The following is a 12436-nucleotide window of genomic DNA, read 5'->3' as shown; positions in this document are numbered from 1 at the left end:
AGCTGTGGGATTTTTTTTTTTTTAAGAAACGCACATCTTATGCTAAGAACACTGCAAAAGAGAGATCTTGTTTTAAACCATTTATTCCAAAAGACAAATACTGCCTAAACAACAAGCCCTTGACGTCTGTGACACAGGAGACATTCAAAAGTCATTAAGACTATCTCAAGGAAGCTTCTACAGTTGCTTCACTTTAGGGTGGGTGTGAGTATGCTTAAAATTAAATTACTTTAAAATAGAGCACTAAGCAATATCCTGCTTTTGACTCAGCAGGGTTTCCCGTGAGAAAAGAAAGTGGGCAAAGAGAGCTTAGACAGACAGACAAACATATTTACCCCTAGGTGGAAGGTACAAATTAAATTAGCCTGCCACAAAAGGGAGATGTTTTCTCCTTCTGTTCAGATGTCATGGTAGTAAGGAAACATAGTCAGGGCCAAGAAAAATGGCACAAATGCATTCATCTAAGCTACCATTCATCCTGTTCCAAGCTCTAAACAGAACACATAAAAGAACAGCACTGCTGAAGCACTTCCTTTCCTTAGTTACCGAGTTGAGACTTGCAAAGGAATATGGGAGCAGAGGGTAGGGATATTTCCAGAATGTTTCACTGTTATGATGGGAATGACTGAGGATGTTATAGACCTGATGAGACTGGATTTAGACAGTCAGGCATATAATATGATTCCATATTTCATGGAGGGGGAGCTTCACTTTCTGTTGCTCGATGTGATGTATTTTGAAGGTACACTGCAACTTACACTCCCTCCAAAACTGGAAAACAATGCAGACACTTCCTGAGAGTCAAGTATATCTTTTATTGTGCCTCATTAATATGCATGTTTTTGGCACTCATTTGGGTTCAGCTGGTATGCTTTCCAGTACCTCATTCTTTATTTATATGAGACTGGGAGGTGTGACCTATGGAGCCAGTTGGCTGTCATGAATTGGAATATTCATTAAGCCTTGTGAATTATGCATTGGACTTCTTATAATACCAAGATCCACATTTGATCCAGCCAGAACTCTCAACTGTTTCCCGTTAGGTGGAATGATCCACAGTTTGGTGAAAGCATACATGTGCTCCTTACACTGCAGAAGGCAAGCACTGCTCCAATATATTTGTAATCCAAAAATGCTTAGGGATTTTGTGATTCATGTTTGACAAACTGGGTTTAATATTTGTACTTGTTTGAACAGCTTTATAGTTGTCTCTCTGCCTGTAAATCACAGTCAGCCTGTGCTCTTCTGTTTTGAGTTTCTTTCCTATCATTCAGCAGCCTGTACAACAAATTATCTTGTTGTCAGGCTTAAAGGTCCGGATCTGGCAAGCAAGCCTCTTTATATAGATATCAACTACTATTTTATATGGGAAATTCAGTGCTTAGATTATGGAATGACTCTCAAGAATTCAATTATTCAAAAAGGGAAAACTATTGACTGACATAGTGGTCACTGCCTATTTCTTTTGATGGATAGATTAAACTATTTCACACAGGCTAGATTTTCTTTTCAGCTACAGCTTCTGAGTCTTGTATGTATTTCAAGTTTTCATTTGTCTGGTAGGACTATTTGATCAGAAGAACTGTCTATGATTTTTTTTTTATCATCAAAAGCATGGTCAGCACCCTATTTGTATTTCCAAAACCACTAATTATATACCCTTCTTAAGAGCTGCATTGTTTAAAATGTACCATGCCGTTGACTACCTAAAAAGACTTAACATGGAGGCAAGAGGTTAAAATAAAAAAAAAAACCCTAAAAAACTTGACGGGTCAAGATAAATGAAGGATTTTAAAAGACTTGGTCACTTCAATAGCATCAACAGGTCTTAGTGCAGAAGAGTTGTCTTGTCACCTTATGACCTTTTAGCTTGAGATTTGTAGTTTCAGTATGACCTATGCAGCCAAAACTGTAAAAAAAAAAAAAAAAAAAAAAAATCTGCACTTAGATTACTCTTTTGCCATTATGGCCTTATGTACTGGCTCGAACCTGTCTGATGTACTGTACCACCCAAAGCGAGCAGCAACACTGTGCAAAGTAATTATGAAAAGCAAAAAGCTCTTATTGCATAATCTGTATTCACTTTATTGTGTGTGATGGGTTCTGTGGCCTGGCCTGAAAGTGGAGAGCCTGATCTATGAAAAGGTCACGGGTGAACCCTGTGTAAAATGGCATTGTTTACAGTTTTTTTAGTAAAGAGATTAGCTGTCATTTATTTTCACATACCTAACTGAAGAGCTTTGAAGGTTCCCAGCAAGAGCATGTTCTCTTCTCTTTCTCAGCCTGTCACATACTTGTCAGTTCCAATAAAATTACTTACCTGAATTATGCAGATGAGGTTTTGTTGTGTCCAGCGCCCATCATTGTTCATCTCCACTACAGCTGAAACTTCGAGCAGACCCCTTGCTTATACTGTCTGATTTCAGCACTCCTTAGGTCAAGACCTTTCAACCTCAGGGCTTGACTTATGCCACAGCCATTTGACAAATCGCCCAGACCCTCACAAAAGCTGGTTGAGCTCCAAAGTGACTGCTCTCTATACACCACTGTTTCACTGTTTTGACATTTCCTTCTCACTTTTCCCCTCAGTAATTAGACAAAGGAAGAAAAAGACATTTGTGTCCAAGGAATGCTTTCATTCGGGACTGTGATAAATGGCCACCCTTTCCAAGGAGCTGCAGTCCAACTGTATGACAGAAAGTTCCTTCACAAGAGGGCTACCCGTGGAGAGCCACCCATCAAAATACTTTCACTTGGAGTTTCATCTTTCACTGTAAAACCTGCCTAAAGTTTCCGTTGATGGTATAACTTTTCATCCAGCCGGTGAAATGGAGCTGAACCGGATTCTAGGTTCATACATTGTCAATAATTTGGCAAGGAATGGTTTAACATGTTTAGCATAGTAAATGCAGCAGCAGCAGAGCAAGCTTGGTCCTTCTAGTACAGTTGGATTAAAATGCAAATAATCAAAACTACTGAATTAGCAACCTTCAGATATTTTTTTTTTTCTTCAGTCCCATTCACTTTTAGAAAGCAAATTTATGGTGTTTTCAGAGATGTGGGAGATGGGATTAACACCCTCCCCACCCACCCACAAAAAATCCTATTTCTGATTCCTTGGATCTTTGGTCAAATCACTCAACTACTTAGCCTCAATTTTCCAATAAATAAAATGGACATAATGTTATTTTCCTCCTTTATAGTATGCTTTGGGATCTATGAATGAAACAACAATATAAAAGCTGGATAAATAATAATAGTATTCCATTAAGTTTTCTCACATGAAGTTCTATGTAATTCAAATGCAGCATATCCTCCTCCCTTACTGTCCATTATTTTTCATGTATTTACTTTCTAATAATACTAATGTTGGACTATCAGTGTTCTGACATATTAGTGGAGCATGTCAAATTTAAAATTATTTTTGAGGCATTCAGATCAGGATATTTCCTTTCAAATTCACAAGTATGGTTGAAACAAAACCAGCATTGTACTGTAAAAATATTTCTTAATAGAGATAAGTTATGTCAACCATGTTTTTATAAGCTTCTTTCAGATTATTGAGTTAATGCTTATTGTTCCATTGGGGATGAATGGCTGCCAAACATGTAAAATAATTGAAACTGCATGTGACGCAACTGTTAGTTACAGTGAAGAATTAGTGTGTTACAATTCATGTTATGGTTAATCTGTCTCTTCTGTTCATGGTAGTGCATTAATCGGAACACTACCAAATCACATTACCAAATCACTCAACCTTTATGATCCAATACCACATTAGGATTAATAAACTAACAACACTACTCTTGAAGTTCTATGCATGATATATGACCCTTTCCTCTAACGCTCCCAATTTAAGAAAAGAACCAGGAAAAACATCTGAATCTTATCTGAACACTTAATTTTGGACATCAGTAAATGCTAATCATATATTTTTCCTGTTGTAACATAGCAATCCGGAAATGTTATCTATTTCTAAGAAATCTTAAGAAGTTGGAATGGAAGACAGGAGTGGATTATTTATACTAAACTATGCTAGTTTATGTGCAAAATAATTCCTTTGAAGTATGGCACACTAAAGAAAACAATAAACATCATATCTAAAAACATGGCTTTTAGAAAATCTACCATCCTGCTCCCTTTCATCTTTTATATACATTGTGTAAACACCTGAAATGCACCAAAATTATTTCCAAAATGAATACAAAGCCAATGAAATGTATTAATTTGATTTGAATTTTTGCTCTGAGAGCCACATGAGGGAAAGGGTCTTTAGAAATTTCCCATGTAAATGCACTAGACCAGACAGCCTGATATGCTTGAAATAATACACCCTCAGGCCTAATACCCCGGATGCATTCCACTTCACAGTTCCTTTCCAGTGCCCGTGAATGCATTCAGTGAGGAAAAGGAAACCATGGGAATTCACTTGGTAAACCTTTAACTAGTATAGCATACACTATAATTGTTTGTCTCTGTTGAATCATTTAACTGGAGAGAGCCAAGCTCTACCAGTCAGAACATATTGGAAATGCGCGTTCTGTAGAGGGCAAAGCTGTCAGTCCTTTCTTGGACAAAACCTCATTCATTTTAGAATCTGAGCCTGCTCTCACTTAGTGAACCATGTTGTTGTAATACAGACTCAGAATAATATTTAATAGTATGCATAAAATTCTACAATTATTTTTTTTCAACTTAGTAGCTTTTTCTTCTCTCTTCTTGACCTCTCCAATCTACATGCTCTTTCTGCATAAGATTATATTTGTTAAACCTAGCCCATATCTAGTGTCCTACTATTAACTTTTTTGAGTGCTCTGTGTATTGGTTTTTATGTTTGAAACATCAATGATTTTTTATAGGCAAGAGGCAGGGATTTTTCTGAGTAAAACCTTTTATTCATGAGCACTGTGTGCCCTGGCAGCTGGGGGGGCACAGCAGTGGTGGTAGCACAGAAGGAGTGTGGCAGCAGTAAGCGGGGCATCTCCCACAGACGCCACCGGCACTGTCAGCAGTGGGGGACGGGCATGGTGAGTGCCAACAAAGGGTCAGCAACCACCCGCAACCATCGCTGGCAACGTCAGAGGCAGCCAGCGGGGATCACGGACTAGCTGTGTCAGTGGCAAGCAGTGACCGCCCGCACGTGCTTTTTTGTACGGGGTGCACTGCCACACTTATGAGTTGCACATGCACCCACGTGCACCCCCTACATGTCACCCCTGCTTTTATTTGACCAACTACATAGTCCAATAAAAATATTACCCACAAAAATCCTGGCCCCTCACACATTTCCTGGAGGATCATGGCTACAACATCACCCCAATAATATCAACACTTTTTTTTATAAGTGTTGTGTGTAGTTTCCGTCAAAGATGAAGTGCAGGATATTATCAAGGGGGCAGAACAGGCAACTTAACAAGGTACCCACTGAGATCTGGTCCTTGAAAGAGGACAATGGATCTTAGTCCCCATCATTGTCAGAGAATTTACACAGGGAACTTCAATTAAATTAATAAGAAGAGTTATATATGAGTTGATTTGTTATATAATAAGAGTTCTATATGCATCTCTATGCATTAATGTTGTGTAGCGATATTAATAATCTCAGAGTGGCCATACTTTGATTATTTTAAAAAGTACATGGTAAGCTGAACCCTATTATTTGGAGTTGCTATAATTAGGAATTCAGCATATTGAGCATATTACTGCAAAGGGAAGAATACCATGGCATTCCCACATCACAAGTACATGAGGATATAATTGCAGAATAGCAAAATATCTCTAGATGAGTGTTGCTTCAACCACCTTATCACTAATTAAAACAGGGCTGGTCCTAATTAGTACATACTTAGGGTATAAAGACTTCTAAGAAAACTGCAAAGTTCAACAAAGATTTGTGTTGGTGATTCAGTAGATGGGATTCTTTCCTCTGGGCAGTGTACCAAAGCCCCAGCACAATGTTAAAAGACACTGGACAGCTTGGGATTTGAGGCTGGCATTTAAAACCAAAGTCCTTGCCACTTGTGATTAAAAATGTAATGGTACATTACACAAGAGTTCCAGGTAGATTTCAATGTACATAATCAAATTCTACTAGCTTAGTTTCCTTCCACAAGTTATAGGTAAAGTAGAAGAGGTGGCTATTATTTGTTTTGCAGACTTATTTTTCATATAAATTGTGTAAAGGAATTTCTCTAATGAAATAAATTATTTACTTATTCTACAGTGCTACCTAACATTTCAACATGTTACTGAAATATGGTTTCTAATCCTTAATACTTTAATTGTATATTATAAGGATATTTTATATATAAGGGTATATATATTGTATATATAAAGGTACTTTAATTGTATATTATAAGGGTGTACATACCTTAAAAATTAACAGGCACATGTAGTTATCAAACACCATATAACAGGAATCAGACTTTCTTAGTGATAGATGTGATAAATTTAATATCCATTATAGGTATTGGGGTCAACTGTAACTGACAACCAACAATATTATAAACACCAATAATAATAATATGAAGATGCTTAAAAGTTCAATGTTTTAGTTTCTCATATTATCAAATAATCATATATTTGAAACATAGCTGAATAGAAAAGAACTTGGTGCCAGACATTCTCTAATATCTTTCTTGATGAAGAATAATTTTCACTGTAAATTCATATTTGTAACAAACTTCCACAGCTAAATGTTTTAGTTGGCCTCTGTAAGTAAATAATTTACAAGCATTTCCTTTTTTTTTCTCCACATAATTATCCTTTATTCCAGCAATTTTTATATAATTTAGTTGTTATCACTTGTATTGTGCCCAACTGTTTCATTTAGGGATTAGAGGACTCAGATATCCCATAAAATAGATTCTCTGCCCCATTCAGTTTACCTGTCTAATTCACCAATTTCCATGCTAGCCTGCAGGCTCTAACATTGGTTTTGCATACAGATGTACCCTCACAGAGAGGCAAACCCTGTTGGATGGAGGGGAGTATGGGGAGGTGCCAGTGAGTACTAGAGTGTTGGGGGTTCTGAGAATGGGGAGCCGAGTGTTGCAGGTGTCTTATCTACACTGGGGACTCAAAAATAGCACCCTGCTGCTGATACTGCTTCTACTGTGACTGGCACAGGACCAGCACAGTCATAGGTCTGGTCTACCCACCCCACTGTTGCTACTACAACAGCAACACAGTGCTCCAGGGTGGTTGGGGCATTATTCTGTCACCTCTACTAAACTGGCACCCATGTCTGGTGCCCCACTACCCCACCCCGAGTTATTCTGTTGCCCACACACATGGTGACACAACTGTAGGTTGTATCAGAGAGAATCATGTATGTCTCCAATACAACTTTACAGAGCAACAGTAGCTCTGTTGCTGTAAGCCAGTGGTCACCAACCAGTGGATCTCAATCCACCGGTAGATCTTGGAGCCTCTTGGAGCGATCTGAGGCAGAGTGGGGGCTGGGCCTGAGTGCCCGCTTGCATGCATGTGCATGCCCATAGTGAAGGACAATGCTGCAGAGACAGGAGCAGGCGTAAGTTGAGTGGGGGCCCAGCTGGGTGGGACTTACCTGATAGGGACGCCCACCCCCAAATAATTTTTTTCTCCCTCTGTGTCAATCTCCCCTGCTCCCTCGCCCCCTTCCCTTCCCACAGACTTACCTGCTGGGTGGGGAAGACAGGGTGCAGTGATGGCAGCACGTGGTAGATTTTGGGTTGCTTTTAAATACCAGATGTGATCTCCTACTTAAAAGGATAGGAGACCACGGCTGTAAGCATTTGATTCCAATTTGACAAATTTTGTAAAAGGACAAATAGGAACCTCTAGCCTAACCTCTTGCAGAACAAAAGCTATAGATTTACTTGAATTATTCTGTCTGACCTAGAGCACATGTTTCAGGAACATGTTCAATCTTGATCAAAGAAACCATCAACAACAAGGAAATGGAAGGCAATGTTCTAACATGACTTCATTGCGGGTAGGTCTTGTCTAACCAACCTCATTTCCTTCTATGACCAGGTGACGCATTACCTGAACAAAGAAGAAGAGGTTGATGTCATATATTTAGATTTCAAAAAAGCCTTTTACTTGGTCTTCCATGATGTCCTCATGGTAAAATTGTGGAATTGCGGTCTTGACAACCTTACAGTCTGATGGCTGGGGAACTGGCTTTGTGGTCAGACCCAGAGACTGACAGTCGATGGCACCAGGTCAACATGACGCATGGTGACCAGTGGCATCCCCCGGGGCTCAGTACTCAGACCAGTACTCTTTAATATATTCATAAATTATTTGGATTCAGGTGTCAGAAGTAGACTGGCTAATTTCATGGACAACAAATTATGGAGAAGTGCCATCACTCTAGAGGACAGGCTGGCAATTCTAGCTAATCAGGACAGGTTCACAAGGTGAGTGGATCAAAACTTGATGACATTCAACATGGAGAAATGAAAGGTGCTTCACCTCAGGAGAAAAAATTCACATCATACTTATAGGCTTGGCAGTGCTATGCTCACTCACACCATGACCAAAAAAGACTTAGGGGTCATGACTGAACACAAGATGAACATCAGCCACCAATGCAATGCTGCAGCCAGCAAAGCAAATAAAACTTAGGCTTGCATCTACCAATGCATCTCAAGGAAGACCCAAGAAGTCATCCTCCCACTTTACTCAGCTTTGGTGAGACCACAGCTGGAGTACTACATCCAATTCTGGGCTCCACACTTTAGAAAGGATGTGGAGAAGCTTGAGAGAGTCTAGAGGAGAGCCACACGCATAATTAAAGGTCAAGAGAACAGGCCTTATGAGGAGAGGCATGGGACTCTTCAGCTTGGAGAAGTGAAGTCTCAGGGATTTCATAGATTTCATAGACTTTAGAGCTGGAAGGGACCTCGGAAGATCATTGAGTCCAACCCCCCACCCAAAGGGCAGGAAGTCAGCTGGGGTCATAGGATCCCAGCAAGATAAGCATCCAATTTGCTCTTGAAGGTGTTCAGTGTAGGTGCTTGAACCACCTCCGATGGGATGACTTGGTGGCAGCCTATAACTATATAAGGAGTGTGCTTCAAGAACTGGGAGAACATCTGTTCACCAGGGCACCCCAGGGGAAGATGAGGTCTGATGGTCACAAACTGCTGGAAGGCTGTTTTAGACTGGACATAAGGAAAAACTTCTTTACCATCCGAGTCTTCAGAGTCTGGAATAGACTCCCCCAGAAGTGGTGCAAGCACCCACTCTGGATGCCTTTAAGAAACACTTGGATACTTATTGAGATAGGGTGATCTGGCCCCAGCTGACTTCCTGGCCCTTGGCCATGGAACTTGACCCAAGCATCTTGCAAGGTCCCTTTCAACCCTAATGTCTATGAAATCTTAAAAGAGCTGCCACAGACCCCACTTGGGCCATGAATTTGGTAGGTCCCTACCTCTAAAAGTACTTATAAGGCTATTTTAAGTCACCTGTTGGTCTTCTCCTTGATTAATTAATAGAACGGTTGCCCTGAGGGGTCAGGCCAACACTCAGGATCTCAATATTGCACTGTTAGACAGGAGGGTTTGGTGTACAATTGCATATGCACACATAAAAATCAATTAAGCACACACACACTCACTAGATGAACACACCCCTACTAGGCATACACACTCACGCTACCAGCACAAGCATATACACATCCAAACCAGCCTAGGCACATACATACCTGTCACCAATTCAAGCACATACACTATACACCTCAGAAGTTAGACACAGATCACTAATTTATATATCATGCACACAATGCCATATATACACACACACTCTCACACTAACAGCTCAGATACATGCACATTCAAAATAACTAGTTTAGGTTAAGCCCATACATGCTACACACACCAAATTTAGACAGAATCAGTTACCAGTTACCAACACCTGCACATCCAATACACATACACTAATTCATATACCACACACACAGACAATAATATCTATATATGTGTATATATATATATGTGTGTGTATTCACTAATTTACACACATACCACCCACCCACACATACATACAAGTGAGTTCCTAAGTTATTGGATTGTGATATATATGTATGTGCTTGGTGTACTTGGGATACCTGGGGAAAGGTTAAGGTAAGGAAGTAGAAGTGTAGGGAGTTAAAGTTACCAGGACCAGGATTAGGACCAGTAGACTACAGGGGCCTAGACTGAAGAACTGAGGCTCAGGGGTAACTTTAGGTTAATTGATCTTAATTGATTAAAAGACAATGCCCAAAGCCTTCAGAACAGGGAAGCATGCCAGCACAGAATCTGGGACTGGAGCCAGAGCTATGGGGGAGCTGAAAAGGTAGATGGGGAGAAGGGAAAATGGGACTAAGAGAAAGTATGGGTGTTAGAGAGGGGCTCTGGGTGTGGGGAGCCAGAGGATGGCTCCAGACCAGCTAGAGAAATTGCAGGGAGCAGCAGTAGGTGCTGGAAGCTGGAGAAAAGCTCCAGCTGCTGGAGAAAACTGCAGGACAGCTAAGAGGAGCTGGGAAGCTGCAGAAGGGGCGGGGGCAGGATTACAGAATGTGCGAGGGAAACCTAAAAACAGAAAGACAGACAGCAGAAAATCACAGGAAAAGCAGCAGGCGGCAGGGCAGCAGGAAAGCAGAGAAAAGCAGCAGAAAGTCACAGGGAAAAGGCAGTAGGGGCAGGGGAGGCTGAGAGGTGGCAGAAAAGAGATGTAATCGGGAGGAAATCGGAAAACTAGCAGAGAGGGTGGGGACTAGAGCTGAGAGAGAGAGAATGAGACTGGAATTTAAGATAAGGAAGGGACTGGGATTTCCTGCACCCAGCTAGCTAACTGTGGGTGCAGCTACATGTTAATTAATATGCAGTGGTTACTGTTAATTTAATTTAGTACTTGTATCATCAAGTATTAAATAAATGTGCAGTAACCAGAGCACCAGTGAATACCTTTTTAGTGATGCTGCTAGCCTAATAATCCAGCTCAGTAGCATATTAAATTCTCCATGCTGAGACACACTACTGTGCAGTATTATTAGGCTACTGTGCAGTTAACATCTCATGTAGATGCACCACAAAAAGCCCAGACATGCACCCTTTTCATTTACTACATTTAATCTGTGTATGCTTGTATGTGTTTTGAGAGGAAGAGCTATTGAAAACTAAAGGGGAAATCTGCAGGGGAAATCCTGGCTTCATAAAAGTCAAAACACCTATTCAATTCAATGGGGCCAACATTTAAATTTTGGTGACCCAAAGTTTCTACTTCCATCCTGGGTTTTCAAGGTGAAAAGTGCTGCTGGTTGAAATTCTTCATAAGCTCTTAACTAAAAAAAAAAAGTTGTCATCTTAAATGAACTTAGCCAGCTCAAGTTAACTAATTTTAAGAAAAGTCCTAGTAGAAACAAAGCAAAATTGAGTTAAGGATGTCACATTGTAGCTACTGCAGAGTATTGGAATAAGGGTACTGTACATTTTAAAGCACTCTTAAACTTTTCTAGTGTCTTCTGCTGGAGCTGTATGCAAGGAAAGCAGCTAGACAAGTTCGACATTCCAGGTTATGTGGTCTTGGTGAACAGTCTTTGATTAGTTTTTTTTCTGACTGAAGAGGGGAGCAGAGTAGGTTGAGGTAGCAGAGAGATCTGTCCAAAGCTTTGAAGAGAAATGTGCAGCAATTGTTTTTGGAAAGAGGGCAGAGGTATTTTTTTGAGCTTTCTCAGAGAGGGGGTTATCTGTTTGCCACTTGTCACCATCCCAAATGAAAAAAGAGAAATTGTGTACCTTTTGAAAATAAATAAATCACACTAAAAGCACTTAATTCTGCCTCACGAATTTCTTCTCCAAATAAGAAGTTCATCTTCAAGGCCTCAAGGTCTGCTACCTCATGGCAAAGCAGCAATAGCATGTTGAAAGCAAGAAACTGAGGAAATCACAAAGTAGTCTGTTGCTATTTTTCATTGTTTCCAAGTTATTAGAATTAGACATGGTGACTCCTCACTTTCATTTTTATTTTTATATAGCAACTACATAGCCTGTGCCTGAACTGTTAAGAATGAATTGAACAGTGTTTTGGTTTCTGTTGCTACAAACATTCAAGTAATGTTTCAGAACACTGAGAGTACATACATACATTTGGAGAGGTTAGAGGAAGGTTAAAAATGGCCACCCACTCTAAGTAATTCACCCAGGTGTGGATCCTACATTTAGATTCCTAGTTAGGTCCATCTCAATGTGAACAGAACTGTACAGAACATAGACGATACATGGGTGGGGCACAGGCAGGGCACATGTTCCCCCTGAGATTGGGCCTACCAGCGGGGCAGTGGGGGCACCAAGAGAAGTGCCAGCAGCACTTCCAGTTTTGCCACTGGCACTTCCGGGGTTGGCAATCGGCTGCTGGAGGAACACCCCCCCCCCCCCCCCCCCCCCCCCGGTGGGCCCCC

The 12436-nt window shown here is 40.5% G+C and overlaps 1 long non-coding RNA gene across 1 annotated transcript in view; it reads left to right on the top strand.

Moving 5' to 3' along the window:
* Positions 1-2987, top strand: part of LOC109298176 — a 12307-nt gene extending 9320 nt beyond the window's left edge. The window contains exons 2-3 of the long non-coding RNA XR_002097508.1: positions 27-198; positions 2590-2987. This is a non-coding gene — a long non-coding RNA (uncharacterized LOC109298176). The remainder of the gene's footprint in view (positions 1-26; positions 199-2589) is intronic.
* Positions 2988-12436: the final 9449 nt, after the last annotated feature.

This window comes from Gavialis gangeticus, unplaced genomic scaffold (assembly GCF_001723915.1).
Source record: "Gavialis gangeticus isolate Ggan-Ray unplaced genomic scaffold, GavGan_comp1, whole genome shotgun sequence".
Lineage (NCBI taxonomy): Eukaryota > Metazoa > Chordata > Crocodylia > Gavialidae > Gavialis > Gavialis gangeticus.
The sequence above is the reverse complement of the archived record's forward strand: the minus strand, read 5'-3'. Positions and strand labels throughout refer to the sequence as shown.